General features: G+C 32.1%; 1 protein-coding gene across 4 annotated transcripts in view; it reads right to left on the minus strand.

The window, feature by feature from the left end:
• The window catches only part of LOC139514263 (nuclear migration protein unc-83-like), a 71,756-nt gene extending 60,982 nt beyond the window's left edge, over positions 1 to 10,774 (minus strand). Inside the window, exon 1 of one of the 4 annotated variants that reach the window (XM_071303208.1) lies at positions 10,498 to 10,774. The gene's annotated coding sequence lies outside the window, so the exon portion shown is untranslated. Of the gene's footprint in view, positions 1 to 1,775; positions 1,930 to 3,961; positions 4,140 to 10,265; positions 10,373 to 10,497 lie in introns of those variants that run through there. The other 3 variants (XM_071303207.1, XM_071303210.1, XM_071303209.1) reach the window with 3 other exon arrangements.
• Positions 10,775 to 19,049: the final 8,275 nt, after the last annotated feature.

Raw genomic sequence — 19,049 nt, forward strand, 5'->3', positions numbered from 1 at the left:
AATATTGATACAGATCACACGAATTAACAAGATTTAAATCCATAAAAATTCTGCCATAAAATGGCTGCTGAGGTGTAACATATACACATCTCTAATTGTTCTATTTTTAGATTCAGTGATGCATTTGAGAAGAGCCTGCACATGTTCAACTTCATTCATTAAATTCCTTTGGCATATTTTGGCAACAAATGAACTTTTCAAAACAAAATCAATACTCTGGATTAATATTTAACTGATCATCTTAATTGGTAGAAACAGTGTGACCTTTTGGTATAACACCTTTGAATTCAGGGCTGAAGTGATAAACATGCTTGTATGGCTTGTTAACATGTGCTTACTTAACTAACATGGAGTTATTTATTAATAAGAAGAGAAGACCTTGGAATTTATTTTGCCCATCAAAAGAAAATGTTATACTATGGATTTTTTTTTTCTTCATTTTTTTCATTTTTAGTGGATATCAATTGTTGTGGTTAAGGAAAAATTACAAGATATATAATTTAATGGTCTTGGGGAAGTCTACATACAAGCCTATACGAAATTTGTCATTTGTTGAATTAAGTGGTTCACCTTTACCAACAAAATCCACAAAAATGTGTATCAAATAAATAATAATGAATCCACAGTATACTGAAATTGTTTCAAAATGTGTAATATCTTTGACACACCCATAATTACTGCAACTTGAGACAAAGTATTAAAATATAAAAAAATAAAGATTTGTATGTTTATAAATCGGAAGCCAAAGGCCATACTCCAGAGTATACAAACTAGCAGGTTTATTATGTTTGTTTATTTCTTATTCTGTCAGTTTTGTCATATTCTATCATGAATAGTTATTGCATGTTAAGGTAACATCAACACATACTGCCATAAACCCATCAGACCAGACAACAGTCTTATGCTGACAGCAATGATGTGTGGTCACACTTCTGGTCAGTTTGAATTTATAGACATACAATGCCCTGAACTTCTGACTCATTGTAAGACCAACTATTGTTGGTTTTTAAGAATACACATATACACACACCCTCTGAAACTGTTTTTATTACTTTTGGTTTACCTGATTCAAACACTCAGATATTTAGATCTGCATTACAAAAACTTAGACTTATCTGAATTCCTAACATTCAAACTTCAAAGTCATTTAAGTCTGGGTGGTCATTATATTAATCCCAATTACTAATCAAGATTACTAAGGCCAAAATATTAAAATTTTAGTCAATTAAGTGTTGTGGATACATCAAATCCACTTTCTTCATTACTAGGAGAAAAATCTTCAAATAAAATTCTATGAAAAAAATTTGACGCAATTGTTAATTCATAATAACATAACATCATGATAATGCTTATGATCAACTTAAGTGTGATAAAATTAAACCTAAAACATCCTATTATACTGACTTGTGCTGTTTTTAAAACCAGTGAAACATAATGACCCATGATGACGTAAGCCCCCTCCAAGATCAAGTATCATTTTCAAATGTCATATTTCAGACTATCCTATCTTAAAGTTTTATCATTATCATATCATAATTTTTCAACGATCCTTCATATACATGTAAAGTGGTTAATCTGTTTGGCAACTATCCCACCATTGTTTGTATATACAAATAACTTAAAATAAGCCATCTATATAACACATTAAAACACCAAATATTCTTCAAAGTGATAAATTCATTTTATTTTCATTCCTATTATATTTTAATTCCCTGATTAATCCATTATTACCAGGAAAAAAACAATATTTACATTATTTATTACGAACACCTTACCTGAACAGGTCCTGATTATATCCTATAGGTTCATGACACAACTACGACATGATTTAATCACCTTTTATGTAACTCTTATCTTTATTTTTTAAATAGATATTATTACTACACACAGGAAATAATTGTGTCAATTTTGGTTTTGTAAGAATATGACAACGATATTTTTTTTTTTCGACCTGTACATCAAAGATATCGATATCATGGTGTAACACGAATGACTTTAAAAGTACAATTTTAAGAAGATTCTAATTACATGAATTAAGAATATAACAAGGATTTTTTGGAATATTTCTTACATGTACATCACTAATAATGACATCCAGGTGAAACATGAATGTCTTTAAAAGTATTTTGAAGATTTGATTTCTTAAAACTTACTTAATTTTATTTCATCAAATTAAACTGAATTCAATTCTGTTTTACATTTCAAGTCAGGAATATGACAGTTGTCCATTCTTTTGATATGTTTAAGCTTTTGATTTTGCCTTAAATTAGGGACTTTCCCTTTTAAATTATCTTCAGAGTTCAGTATTTTTGTGTTTTTTTACTTTTTTCTATTAGGAACTAAAACAAATGTCTCTCTGCTCTGTGCAACCAATTTCGGATTCAGCTGTTTATGGAGAACAAGAGTTATATTTATCGTTCAAAATATGGATAGCTAGGCCAGGGATGGCCCCATAGTCATGAAAGTATTGTTTTAAAACACTTTAAATATTATATAATGAAGTAAATAATGGTCCATAAATAGGGATCAAAATAGGCCTGTTTTACGAAAAAATGGAAATACTTTGACCTGAAGATTAAACTAACTTTATATGTTTTCTATGTCAGTCACAATGCATGAATGACATTTCACAGATTTGTGGTTGTAATACTTTCTCATTACAAATATCATCACATTTTACAAGTCTACATCAAAGAATGTAGTACAGTTTAGTCCAGTAAAACTGATTTGCCAAAAAAAAGGTCATGGATATGGTCATACTTCAGTCATGCTAGTGCAAAAGTGATACATCCAAAAATATATGTCTTGGTCAGAACATTTCAAACTTTTGGTCTGGTCATGCTTATTTGACCAATATGTTTTAAATATATACCAAGGTGACAGTCATATGCTGTGCATGATAATATGTCACACATCAGTTTAAGGCAAAACACTTTTAATGCCAAGTGTAATGAGTGTATATAATAAAAAGGAAGTTCTAGTAAAGATAATTTATGAAAGAAGTTCTAGTAAAGACATTATGAAAAGAAGAAAATGTATAGAACATCTCAGAAAAATAACTTTAAAGCCAAAAAAATTTTGGTTATAAATTTTTTAGCCATGTTGTATTATTATTTCTTTTAGTTTCTCCCTTGAATTTGTCTCATTTCATGTTTATTACTTTTAATATAAGGAACTGTTCATCCTTGTTTTGCTGCAAGCCTTTCAAAATAAATAAATGAAGCAACATAAAAGGATGATAGTCTGAGACTAAAAACATTTTTCTTTCATAATTCTGACACCAGAAAGGGTCATTCAAACGAACCTAATTTTACAAACTAATTGAAATTTACATTTACACCTTAATAGTTTAACAAAATACCCTATATTTCTGATCCACTTCAGAATTTTCTAAGTGTGAAAAATAAGTCACAAAAGCTTTATAAATAAGTAAACCACAGATTTAAAATAAATAAACTTTTCTTCAACAGTTTCATTTAAAAAGCAATAACTGGACCCAATTTAAACCAAATAACAGCGCTTTTTTTCTGTAAAGGTTGTTAATATTGAAATCCTTTGTTTAATCTGAATGCTAATGTATATTTTTAACATCAATTTCTGATACAAAAGATAATTGTCAAACTCATTAAATCAGAAATATTTGTTCTCTTTTATTTTTCACCGATTTTTTTTTTTTATTCAATGGAATTAGTCATTGAGTTCACAGACTATTTTCCCCGCTGAAAACTAATGCTATTAAGGGCATTCCTATATAAAATGGTCTATAAAGAGTGAAAAGATAAATCAATATACGCTTTTTTCAGAAGATAATTGCACCTTATAAATGGAATATTTTAGATTCGCTTGAAAAAAATTCTATAATGTTAAATATGAAGAAGGATTGCCATGTGAATTTTTTATCCTCACTACCTGCAAGCTAATGACAATTATGGCGACAATGTTTAATATTGTTTTTCCTTACCTGTAATTACAAATAACAAAGATGTTATTGATATTTCCATCAACAAACTTTGTCATTTTTTTCCTGTATTTTATCCATCCCACAAGTAACCAGCATGAAATGCAATTCCCTGATGCTGGGTATTTAATCAATTTGAAATAATGTGGAAACTGTGAGAGGAAACAACTGACGATCTTCCTTGTCATAAGACATTATATTAATACAGATATTTCCCGATATTTGATATAACTTCAAATAACATCCATCCAAAATGATAAACAATGAATACAATGCCTAAGGTAAAATCTGACCTAATCATGGAAGATCTCCTTGACAACACACTGGTACTGGTCAAGCTGACCACTTGGGACTTGTTACATTATGGTCAGTAATGGCAATTATGTTCATTATTCATTTCAAGAATGAGTTTAACTGGCCAATATTTCCTAATATTCTCTATAATCAATGTTAATAAGTCAGAATGCAAAGGTCACCATCGAAATAAGAAACAAAATTACTGATATTATTTATGAGTATTTTAAATATCTATCAATAATTAAAAGGATTTCTTGGAATGCAAAGTTCATCAACTAAAAGTGGAAACAATTAAATGAGCTAGACATTTAATGCCATTTTAAATTGCATTTCATGCAAAAGATGCAGTGGGGGTTTCATTAACATTTGTAGCAATAAACTTTAACACAATCATTATGGCATTCAAAAGAATGCCCAAGGTTTTTGTGAAATTCATTTAGCGGTATACATTTATTTGTTTTTATCCCATATTAATAATGTACTGAACATAATTGAATTAATTTGCCACTGGACATAAAGCAAACAAAAATCAATCATTTTATCCCATAACTGATCAAAATCTCACTATCTGATAGTAATCGTAGGGGTAGAACATTCTACATCGCCTTACAGTCATGAATGTATATATATATATATGCTGGTTTGTAATTTGGAGGCTGGAAGGCTTTAGTTTTTGAATTGGAAGAGCTTTTGCCATTAGACAGTTCATCCCCAGTGTTTGGTTTGGGTTTCTGATTCTTAATCTTTATGGTTATAGATTGCCACCTTGATATTGTTTGCCATTTTTACTCCTGTTCTAAGATTGCCACCTTGATATTGTTTGCCATTTTTACTCCTGTTCTAAGATTGCCACCTTGATATTGTTTGCCATTTTTACTCCTGTTCTAAGATTGCCACCTTGATATTGTTTGATAGTGTTTGCCATTTTTACTCCTTTTCTAAGAATTATAGCTGCTGCTACTATTATGTAGCATCAGAGCTACTGATAATTGTTACCATACTTGAGAGGGTACTGTTAAATTTAAATCTTTTTTTCAACAAAGACAAAATGTGCATCTAGCAAAGTCTACACGCAAAGATCATCATTTTCATTTAACTACTTCTTAAATTGCCATTAAAGCATTTCTTTGAAACCTTTCAAGCCTATTAAGTATATATATATATATGCTATAATCTGCTAAGATTTTCTTTTCCTTTATATGATTAATCATATCTAGGCTTGTAGAAAAAATCCTAAGCCCATCTCACTCAATTATCTGTGGTAATTCATTATAACGCATTGCTGCAGGTGTGAAAAGAAAACTGTCCTAACCATAAGCTCCTTATCTTTTGTTCCTAAACCACTTAGCGGTAGCATGTCCTGCTAGATTTAACAATACCATTCCCTGGTCAACAGGAAACTTGAAACCATCCATCAAGATAGAGGATGCTGGGATTGATTTTTTAATAAAATTTTGGTCAGGTAAATAGTAATGGAGGATATTGATGTTTTTGTCCTACACAAATTTTTAATAGCCTGTTGATCTAATTAATCATTAATTGTTTGATTCAACAATGCATGATAGCTTTACTATTATCAATCAATCAGCATGACAAACTAAAAACAAAACCGGCAACCAAATATAATGAAAATCGTATAAAAGTAAATTCTATAATGAACATGATGAAATCTTTTTTGCTTAAAGTATTAATTATCAATTAAGAACGTGTCAAATTCATGTTTTTAATTCTTTAATTTCAAAGTATATGCTTTTAATTTATAGGGATTATTATTATTTATTATTATTATACAATATTTATATAGCGCATTATATAATTTGAAAAATTACCCTAAGCGCTTAACATGAATAAACAAAAAATAAGATACATAAGGTAAAAGCAAAATATACAATCACATAAATACAATTTCTGAGCAGTGGCGTGTAAAATGAAAACATTGATTGTCGGTTAAATAGAATAATATAAAAGAATGTACAACTCACACAAAAAATATCAAAAATTTAAAATTAATCAAAATGAAAGAAAAGTAAAAAGTTTCAAAAAAATAAAAATGAGTTAAGAAAAATTTAAAATTTCCTCTGTATAAATTTAAAATAATGATTATCATTAAACCACAGTGACTCAAGTATTAAAAATTATTAAGTAAAAGTTCACAATACAATCAACTGGTAAAACAAATTGTTCATAAATTTCAAAATTTACAAAAAATCAATGAAAGCACTTCGGAAAAAATATGTCTTAAGATTCTTTTTAAAAACGTCAAGAGATTGTTCATTTCGTAAGGATGAAGGTAAGCTGTTCCAAAGAGTTGGTGCGGCAATATCGAACCGTCGTTCACCATAGCGTTTTGTCCTAACATCGTTTGGTAGTCGTAACAGCATGCTTTTCTCCGATCGCAAGGCTCTACCAGGTTTGTAATGTTCAACTAATTCCTGTAGGTATGATGGTGCTTTGCCATGAATTGCTTTAAAAATGTACAGCAGGAGTTTGTACTGACAACGAAAATGAACCGGTAACCAGTGCAATGAAATGAGAACAGGTGTTATTGAATCGTATTTTCTCTTGCGCGTTATTAGCCGTGCTGCTGTATTTTGCACACGCTGTAGTTTTGTTATTACACAGCTATTTGTTCCGTATAACAGCGCATTACCATAATCTAGTCGTGATGTAACGAGTGAGCACACGAGAGTCTTACATGCCTCATCTGTAATCAGGGATCTAATGCGACCAATATTTCGTATCTGATGAAAACATGCTTTTGTCGTTGCACTAGCTTGTTGTTCCATGCTGAGTGTTTTGTCAAAATAAAATCCAAGATTTTTCACACAAGAAGCATCAGTCAATATAAAGCTCTCTTATAAGTGTGCACACTTATGGCACATTTACCTTCATATGTGTGGCATAATAATGTGCCTACATGTATCTAGAAAATTTAATTCAAATCTTTAAGTATTTTGTAAAATTAAGCACTGTCCTTCATTATCATTCTGGGTAATGTATCAGAGATCTCCAAAAGTGGTGATCCGAAGTTTTTGACTGCTAAAATTTCCAAAGGACCACAACAATTTTAGTATTTTGCAATAGAAATGATAGTGAGGACAAGCAGATTTCTTCAAAGACTACCAGGAAAAGAAAGATTTTGAGAACTCTAATGTATCACTAAAAATGATTCCACTATGCAAATGTATCAAATCCGATTATAGCGTTTCACGTTTAAGATTGAAATGAAATAGTAATACCACGTATACCATTTACATGAGAATGGGAAATGGATTTGTAGCAGCAGACTAATTGGAAAACAACAATAGCACCTTTTTTAATATCTTATTCATGCTCCAGTTTTGTTCTGTTTAAAACTATTTTCTAATTGTTTTCTAAATGTAATTAAAAGCATTTTACCCCAAATGAACTTCTTGGCTCAATGTACCTAATGAAACCTGTTGCCTTTTTCTTCCCATTAGGTGGATATTAAGCAATTTGAATCAGTATGCAGCTTAATTATCTCTAGTTTTATTGCAATATATCATGAAAAAATACCATCTTTCATAATTTGGTATCAATTTTTAATAAAAAAAAAAAATCTATCCTCATAAAAGCGTAAAAAGGAAATGATGACCTAATGTTGAACCCAAGATTTCTTTTTTTAAAACATCCATTTTCTATGACTAATTCAGAGTGCTGAGCCTGGCAAGAATTGTTTTAAGTATTGATCCGAAATCCGAAAGCCTACCTATGAAGGCTATATGGTTTATAGAGGAAATAAGCACCAGTGTACAGAGTATTATTACAATAGACTATTTAGTTCTATAACAGCTCATTTTCTCTGTTACTAAACTCATATTCCCTATATTATTAATATCAGAATTTTATTATTAAAATAAACTAATATAAATCATACAATTTATATGATATTATTTCCTACGTTTTTTAATGATTTCTATTAGCATTCTTTTATAGACAATAATTCAAGTGTAGAGAATAATTGACCGACAAATGCAAATTGATTAAAAGATGTAAAAAAAAAAAGTTTAGAAATATGAATTTTACTTGTACAATACCAAAAACATTCTTCTATGTGAAATGTATAGGGCCACATGGACTGTAAATATTGAAATACAGTGTATGTAACCTGTGTTATCAGACATGCTGAAGGACCAGAAAAAATATCCGATTAAGCAAAAAAATAGCGGATTAAGCAGGGTGTCGGAATGCTCAGGCTTTTTCTGCAATGATAGACATATTTTGCGACCATGAAAATGTGATGGTTAAAGCAGGATGTCAGAATACTCCGGTGCGGGATTAGGCAGGTTACACAGCAATACTTTATACAAGTATGAATATAAACCTGAAGTATAGCTACAGTACAGTTACAAAGATCGATGGTGTTACTGTGCATTAAGCAATTTTAAAAACAATGCTTTTTCTCATTATTGAAGGTAGTGTGGTTGCCTATATATATGTTTTGTGCTATTGCTTATATCCAGTTCATTTGAACTCTGGTGAATAGTTGTCTCTTGGCAATCATACCAGATCTCCATATTTATTAAAGGGCTTATTAAAGAATGATCTTATTTTTTATTTTAATACAACAAAAATATCCTACTTCTGAGAAGGAAAGGGTAAAATTGAAAAATACAGTTTGCTTAACAAATCATTTTAGTGCTCTCTTTGCTCTCCACATTTAGGCGCTAGGTATTGACAATTCTTTTAAAAAATAGGATGTCATTCACACTTTGCCATGGAATTTCATAATAAGAAATACTTTAGAATCTGTAAATTTTGTTTCAAACTACATGTAGTATTCAACAAAATAACAACATAATAATTTGAACATGAAAAAAATAAAAAATTTAAAATATCACATACTTCCCTTTATGTGCAGGTAGACTAGATAATGTTTGCAATGAGAGAATAAGTCATTGCTATTCAAAATCTCCAATGAAGCCACAAATATTCAAGTGCAGATATGAAAGCATGATATTATACATGTATCAGCAGATTAAAGACTTTAAATTTGCTTTTAGATTATTTGATGGTGTAGTAGAAAATTATACACTTATTGGGTTTATAGCAAGTTTGTTGTCCCTAAGTTACTTAAATTGGTCTTTTATTTTCTTAGTTATTGTGTTATTTCATAAGCAGTCAGTTTGGTTCATTTAATTAAGCATATCCTCAAAAACATCATTGATGTATAATTGGCTTGCAAGTCAATAATTCAACCTCATTTGAATCCATATTCCTGTCAACTTTTATTTGGTCATTTAGGGCTAAAAATATATTAGGCATGTGCTTAGCATGTTCAGTTATTAAAAAGAAAACAATGCAGAATCCATGTCTTAAGTACATTAACTTGTAAGGGAGCATTGTTTCGTTTTTCTTATGTCATATCCACTTAATATACTTTCAGCATTTTGGAGAATTTGAGATGCTCACATCAATGATAGTTCGGTTTTTCAAATTATTTGCTACATTTTTTTTTACTCAGATTTAGTTTTACATATTGTACTTTAACATGTTTAATACAGACACCAATCTTTTGTTAAGTATAATTTATTTTGTAATTGATCTCAAGATGTGTTTTGGTTACTTGTATCATTGGGTTGCTGTTGAGTAGGCAAAATTACCTATAAAATTTTACTCTTGAATACATGTAGAAATCTGAAAAGTCTTTGGCTGATTTTATTATCAGGTCTCTGGTTTTAGGGATGGGACAACTTCATTCAATTCCACTATTGGAGACAAAATGACTTGATCTTGATAGTTTTATTTGTCATAATATCTTTTTAAAGGAAATCTTGAACAAGTTATTACCTTGACCTGACTCCTGTCACATATAGTTTCAACGTTGATTACAAACTCACCAATTATGATGAGAACCTACGTACCCTCCCCCTTTTTCTGGTGTTTAGTAGTTTACCGATTCGTATTATTCACCCAATGATTTCATATAAAGGTAATAAAATAGAAACCGAATCACTGATATCTGACCCAAACTGTCATAACTACATACCAATCAAATACTGTTTGTTTCTTCTTCTTTACTTTGACAAGTCGAATATCCGCCACACGTTTTGCGGGGATGACCTGGATATCCGATTTGAAATTCGTATTTTAATTGGACAATCGTCATATTCTAAATATAATATGGAAATCACCTAACAGGTGCCCGATATATCTGAATTACACAAATTTGCTTCAAAATAAAGTAAACAAATATACTCTTTAAAAAAAAGTAATTTTACCTTTTACCGCCATCCTATTCCTCTCGCTATAGTCAGTAGTCTCCTCTAAACCCCAAACATCTTTAAACAGGTTTTCCGTCCTCTTTTACAGACGGCTTTACCTGGCTTATAAATACGATATCTGCCAAAGTCTAGGTACAATTTAACATAGTTGTATGCATGGTCAACATTCCGAAACAATAAAGATAAATAGAATGTGTAAAAGGCGGTGAATAAATTCAAATGATATAGGTTTTTATTTTCTTATGGTTGATCATGAGCCAAATTTTTACATACAAACTGCGGCTATTATGTGTCAAAGTAGCCTCAGATACAAAGAGCAAGGGTTCTAATAGTCAAAAAAATATTATGTTGATAATAAAAAATAACTTTAAAAGATAAAGTTGGTTCAGACAGAGCCCGACATATTTTAACACAATTAATGTCTCTGGTACTGGCAAAGATCTTTATATAAATATTAAATTCATTGCCATTTGGTACAGACACGTATATTACAACAACGGTATAGTCATCAAATATCAATAAATAACCGATGAAAATAAAATATACCGTGAAATATAAGCTTTTACACTTCATATGCATGACAATCAATATATTGAAAGTTGACATACTTCGAATTTGGTTATTGGGAGAATGTAAACTGTCATCGGTTACTTTCTGTAATATTTGTTTTTTCGCAGGTTTATTTTATCCCGTAAAAGCACACCGTTGTTTTTTCTTTTAAATATGTTTCACACTTAATAGTTTTGCCAGGGCTGTTATAGCTGAACATAATGAATAAATCCCGTCTCACTGTTCAGTAAAACCCGTACGGTGACCTATACCTGGGAGTATTATACTAAGTATAATAGTCCCAGCCTTTACCGGAAATGTTTGAGCTTTTGATTTTGCCATTTGTTAATGGACTTTCCGTTTTGAATTTTCCTTGGAGTTCGGTACTTTTACTTTGTCCGTTCATCCATGTTGTTTGGAGTCCTCAACATCTTCTTATTTGGTATCGTGCCTGAATTACAGAAATGCGAACACCTTGCATGACAAGAAAAGAAAACAACCAAAAAGAAAGTCTAAGCTACCCTGATACGCCGAATAAATAAAAAAGAAGATGTGGTATGATTGCCAATGGAGTTCGGTACTTTTACTTTGTCCGTTCATCCATGTTGTTTGGAGTCCTCAACATCTTCTTATTTGGTATCGTGCCTGAATTACAGAAATGCGAACACCTTGCATGACAAGAAAAGAAAACAACCAAAAAGAAAGTCTAAGCTACCCTGATACGCCGAATAAATAAAAAAGAAGATGTGGTATGATTGCCAATGAGACAACTCTCCACAAGAGACCAAATGATTTAGAAAAAGAGAGACGAAAGATACCAGAGGTACAGTCAAACTCATAAATCGAAAATAAACTGACAATATCATGGCTAAAAATGAAAAAGACAAATATACAAACAATAGTGCACACGAAACAACATAGAAAACTAGAATAAGCAACACGAACCCCACCAAAAACTAGGGGTGATCTCAGGTGCTCCGGAAGGGTAAACAGATCCTGCTCCACATGTGAGGTATAGAAGATCCTGCTCCATATTTGCAAAAAAAATAAAAAAGAACGACATTGGAAACTAAAACAACAGCTAAAGAAATCCATTTTAGACAAAATTAAGGATGAAGTAATATTGAACCGCAATGAAACCACCCGACGAATAAAATAACAACTTTATACATAGCAAACTAAGGTTTTCTATCAAAAGAGACCAAGAAAAAACATCATACACAGACAGAAAGAATGATACAGCTAACAAACTAAATTACTGTTTGACTTGCGACCTTGAATTGGTGGACTTATAATATTGCAATGATATTTTTTTTTCAAAGTGGCTAAAGGGCGACAATTCAAATGTACATACAGTCAATGAATTAAGAGATGATCGGATATATGTTCATAAATACGTTTATTGAACCAATAAATAAACCCGATAGGGTCGTTATGCATGATTATACAACAATTCATGAATTTGATTGAACATACACAATATCACATTCAAATAAAGGAAAGACAGAAAATACAACTTTATCCTAACTCAACCGAAGTGACAATGATAATACAGAAAGAATAAAAAACTGTGATTATCTCTCTTTGCATGTAGTAAGTATATTTTCGACAACATAGATGAATATTTGATAACAGTAATATATATTCACCCCATTTACTGAAGTTTGTTGAAGAGAAAGTCTCTACGACTATAGGTGACTGTATTGCGCAAAATAAGGGTCCCATGACAAAAAATGAGGAAGATACCAAGTGAACATTCAAAACGTAATTTGAAAGACGAAGGGAAAACGCCTAGCAAAAGACGGAAATTGACGAAAAAAAAAAATGATAAAAAAAAACGAACACTTAATAGTAAACTTGATATAAAAATAAGGAGATGTTGTAGTATTGCTAATTAGACTACAATCCATTAACTAAATAGACGTTTGTGCAACCCAGTCCGGCCAGTATTGGTATCTTCGACGTAACGATACGTGACAGATAGTCGGCTACAAAAGTCACCGACATGAAAAATGTGAAACAATTCAAATGAAAAAAAACTTTATAATTTATAACATAACAATGTACGAAAAACAAAAATGACAAACATGAACCAAATGACAAAAATATAGGCTCCTGACTTGACACATACACATAGAGAAAAAGGCGATGCTAGACATGTTTGTGAGCGCTCAACCCTCCCCTAACCTATGACAATGATGTAACGACACAGCCATCTCCTTACTTATGAAAGTGCTGCAACAGCATAACAGAAGAACAAGCAGTAAAAATCACTTGCAACTGACTCAACTCAAATGATCAGTATGAGGCACAGAACATAAAACAATAATTACAAACAACGAAAGAAGAGTAAAAGAGGCACGAAAGATACCAGAGGGACAGTCAAACTCATAAATCGAAAATAAACTGACAACGCCATGGCCAGTAAAAAATGAAAAAAAACCAAACAAACAGACAAACAATAGTACATATGACACATCATAGCAAACTAAAGAATAAGCAACACGAACCCCACTAAAACTCGGGGTTATCTTAGGTGCTCTGAAAGGGTAAGCAAATCCTGCTCCACAGTGGCACCCGTCGTGTTGCATATGTAATATCAAATCCTGTAAATAGTCTAATTCGGTAGGTCACATTCATGAAAGGGAAGGAGATTGTCGTTACGACGTCATGAACATATCCGATATCATTTGTGAAACGGTTATTCCGTAACAGTCGACCAACTCGTGATGGCGTCCGTAAAATTGACGAAGGGATGATTTCAACTTCACCATTTGGAACTCTTGTTTTAATAGCTTCCTTGTAAGCAGCAACCTTCTATCAAGCAAATCATGATAAGAAATGCAAGCACGGGAATATCGTATCAATTTGGAGATATATATCCCGTATGCAGGTGCTGCTGGAATGTTGCTACTTAGAAATGGAAAGTTCACAATTGAAAAGCTGAAATCATCTCTTTTGTCGTAAAGTTTTGTTTTTAACCGACCCTCATTGTCAATTTCTAAATGTAAGTCAAATATGAGACTGACTTAACTGTATCTGTAGTATCCTTTATCTCTAGTTAGATGGGATAGATGCGTTCAACATAGTCACTTAATTTTGAATTATTTAGCGAAAGAACATCATCTATATAGCGGAAAGTCGAGTTAAAGGATGTTGCTAACTTCTTATCTTTCTTCCTGTATGGATTCAGCCTCATATTAATGAAGAAACAAGTCGGCAAGAACAGGGGCACAATTTGTTCCCATTAGAATGCCGACAGTCTGTTGAAAAACACGTCCTCTGAACTTAACAAATATGTTGTCAATCAAGAAATCAAGCAGTTGATAATGTCAATTTCAGAGATTTTTTTTATTTGAATCAGAGTGATCCTTTACAAAGTAGGATTTATCCCTCCCTAAGACAAGATACTTGTTTCTAAATTTACGGGTTTTATACACAATATAACCGTAAAAATAAGAATGTGATATTCCGTTTTAAATAAGAACTTTACAGCCACACTTTCTAACCAAAATCATTGTATCTATGTACGAATTTGGATAAAGGTTTTAATTGATTTTATGGCTAGTAACTAAATCCTTGACTTGATAGTTTGTCAGTTATACATACTATAGAAAATATCGCTCATTGAAATCTTAAACGAGACTTTAGACACGCGCATATGGAACAGTTCGTGCAATTACCACACCACAAGAAGAGATAGAATGACATCATAGTCCGCAAAAGGGACATTAACAATCGGGAACAAAAAATTATTGCTGTATTTGTAAGTAAGTTACTTGGGGTAAATTTCCGTAATGATATAAGAAAATTCTTTTTTTTTAAAGCAAATATATTATCAATATTGTTTTAAATTTATACATTGATTGTAATTCATACGAATCTCAGTTACCGTGAGTTTGGCCATACACTTAGATCTATAACAAGAACAATTAAGTCTGCTATTAAAGAGTCGCAATAATTGACAATAGGAATACCCACAACATATCGAAAAAATTGCCGGAACTAAGTGTATAATTAAAAAATCATATAATTTTCAACTTAAGTGCACTTAATTTACCCAAAACACATAAGAGTGTTTGTCACTTAAAAAATAGCTGATACCATTTTTTTCATATATGCTTTATTTAAAAAAAAATAATAACTAGTTCTTAAGTACAGATAATAAGGGTACTAGTTAAGACCAGAGAATGCTTTGTCGTAGATCTTACACGAAACGATGATTGAAGGGGTTTTATGAGAAGTTTAAGAAGCCAGTACTTCGTAGGGACCTTAAATTTTCAGAGGATAACTTAGTCTGAGCAGTAGCAGTGACTTGATTTTTTACTATTTGACTCTATATGGAGAGCACGGCCTTGAAAGTAGATGAATGTATAGTTTCATTTTAAGGATTTCCGTGTAGTATTTACGTCATACCATCATCTCATTGGTGACTACTTTGTCGGTCGGTACGAACACCAAACGCTTTTCGAGTACTTGACCGATTTTGTGTATAATCCTAGAAATTGGCTTATCACTTACTCTTTCGTTAATTTCTGTGTCATTTGTGAAATGTAATGCGCGAATATTAACATGACATGACGACATTCTTGACACAGGGCAAATACAGATAATATAAAAATTCTTGGTAAAATTATTCAAGGGGACAAACGTAATATACTTTAAATCTAAAGAAAAAGATCACATGTAATGATTCAAACTGACGGCAGAGAGCTGCTCTTCAGCAAGCAAATTCCAATAATTATGAAAGAAAAATAGTATTATTACAAACACCACAAGCACGAGGACCCACTGTCACCAAAACAGGGTTGATCTCGTGTGCTTCGGAAGGGTACACATATACTGACAAGCTATATGGAAATAATTCAATACCAAATGGTTTGGTACAAATCGTAATGTTAGTTATTTTTTTTTTGAAACAATAGTGCACACACTGAAATGTCTCGCCTTCTTTACTTAACATTGATGTTATGCTGTTAGTTCTAAATACAAAGCTTTTCTACAACTGTCACATAAACTTAATATGATCCAAGAAAGTTAGGTCAAGCTCAGATAAACCAAACGAGAAATACCTACTATCATTCAATACACTCAATGTAGTTGACCTTATGATTATAGTATCTATGAAACAAACTTAACCATGAAAACTTTACATTGATCAATGATCCACCAAAATGAGGTCAAGGTCAGAGTATACGTGCCAGAAAACATATACAGCTTACAATCCTTCCAGACTTCAAATTATAGGTTAAGAAAAACGGACCAAAAACAAACAACACCGAGTAATGAATAGTGAAAATGAGTTCAAGGTCAAATAAAACCTGCGAGAATGACATGTGCATCATAAGACATTTCAATACACCAAATTTAATTGATCTATTGCATATAGTATTAGAAAAAAGACCAATGAAACTCAAAAACTTAACTTTGACCACTGAACCATGAACATGAGGTCAAGGTCAGATGACAACTGCCAGTTGGACATTTACACATTACAACCCTTCCATACATGGACCAAATATACTAGACCCTAGCTTATAGTATCTGAGATATGGACTTGACCACCAAAACTTAACCTTGTTCACTGATTCAAGAAATGAGGTCGAAGTAAAGCCGTGAAAACTGTCTGACGGGCATAAGGACCTTGCAAGGTACGCACATACCAACTATAGTTACCCTATTACTCATAATAAGGGAGATATGGACATTACAAAAAATATCAACTGTTTTCCCAAGTAGTCACTGAACTATAAAAATGAGGTCAAGGACAATAGAATTGTGACAGACGAGAATTTCGTAACATAAGGCATATATATACAAAGTATGGCGCATCCAGGTCTTCCATCATCTAAAATATAAAGCTTTTAAGAGGTTAGTTAACGACGACGCCGCTGCCGCCGGATCACTATCTCTATGTCGAGCTCTCTGCGTCAAAAGTCGCAGGCTCAAAAAAAAAAAAAACTGTCATCAGCAGCTCATTTTGATCGGGCTACGTCCAGTAAAGGCAGTTACAGAAAGCACTCCACAAACAAACATTAAAAAAACACGAATGTGTCAATAGTACACGGATGCCCCACTCGCAATATCATTTTCTATGTTCAGTGGACCGTAAAATTGAGGTAAAAACGCTTATTTGGCATTAAAATTAGAAAGATCATATCAAAGGTAACATGTGTACCAACTTTCAAGTTGATTGGACTTTAACTTCATCAAAAACTAATCTGAACAAAAACTTTAACCGTAAGCCGGACAGACGGACGAACGAACGGACAAACGGACGCACGAACGAACGGACACACAGTCCCGTGAGAAAACAGAATGTCCCTCTACTATCGTAGGTGGGCCATAAACATAAAATAACTGTGTTTTCACAGTTTAGAAACCATGTCATGCAGTTTATTAGATAAGTAATGTTGACACTTGAAGAATTTGTCCAATAAAAATGCAACTTAAATATCACTATTGTCAGTACATAGGAACCCAACTTTACAACTGTATTTGATCACTCAGACACATATCATACGTGTAACAAGAGGAAGTGTTCTTCGTCGTCTATTACACCTGATGTGCACCTGAGGCAATTTCTACTTTAAAGTTTGTCGGATTATGACACTACTGTATAAACAATTATAGTAGTTTCAGTCGGAACGTACCATGTTATCATGGCGTCCTTGTTCCATCAGCAACATAACATAATTCCAAAATAACATATTAGCCTATGTTGATATTCTTACTTCTGAAAAAATTCTTATCTGGTTTGCCGCATACACCTATAATGTTGAACATATGTAACTTTAGTGATTTTGAATACGAATAATTTGGATTATGTAGAAAAAAATGTCATTCTTACAATGCAATGAAATTATTCATCAGTACTTTGATCCAACCATACTAAGATAGAAAATAACTTTGCCGTGACATAACAGTTAACACTGTTTTGATTCAAAATATGACTGTACAAGAATTTCAGTGAAATTTTAAAATGGAAAACGGATGGCTCCAGAATTGCCATCTTCTAACAAAATTTAAATGAGGAAAGATCCCAATTGCGAAAGTATGCAGCGAGTATTCAGGCCTCGCGCAATTTGAAATTACCAGCAGTTTTACTAATCGTTTGCATACATTCAGGTTATCAAAGAGTTGAATATCAGTGTAATACAAATCCTTGATAACGAAGTGATCGGTCATTGATTTATACCGTGTATGAAATTATGACTCTTCGGACTAATCTGGATACTGGATACCTGCGTGACCATTTACTGTAGGAGTAAAGCAGTATGTGTGGTCTAAGTTGCATGTAACTAATCTGACGCAAGTGGTCTCAAATACAATAACTGCTGAGATTTATAGCATGTTGTATTTGTTTTCATGTATTTTTACAAACACCCCAGTCTAATTAAAATATAGAACTCGGATTACGACATGATGAATGCATATACGAGTATAACGAAATCCGAGTTCTATATTTTAATGATCTTTAATGAGATTGCCGACAACCCTTATAGAATCAGCTGACTATAAGCCTGTTTGTGAAGGGAAGTCATCTCTTACTATAGTAATTAAGTCCAACCTGATCGATCAGTGGTAATAGCATGGCTTGATCTCCCGTTTCAACTGTATCGTGGTTAAAAGAATGACAACTGATAACAAATGGATGGTCAAATTCATGAGACGAATTTTTTTGGACCAAACTATGGCTCTCTTGTCATGCCTCTTCTTTCAATTCTTTATTTTTTCATTAATTATTATTTATTTTACATTAGAAGTCTTTTATTGTGTTAATGTGGTTGGTGGGTTGATGTTCCATTGATGTATGCACCACGTCTTTTATTTATACTATAAAAAAGAAGATGTGGTATGATTGCCAATGAGACAACTATCCACAAAAGACCAAAATGACACAGTCATTAACAACTATAGGTCACCGTACGGCCTTCAACAATGAGCAAAATCCATACCGCATAGTCAGCTATAAAAGGCCTCGATAAGACAATGTAAAA

This window comes from Mytilus edulis, chromosome 3 (genome assembly GCF_963676685.1).
Source record: "Mytilus edulis chromosome 3, xbMytEdul2.2, whole genome shotgun sequence".
NCBI classification, from domain to species: Eukaryota; Metazoa; Mollusca; class Bivalvia; order Mytilida; family Mytilidae; genus Mytilus; species Mytilus edulis.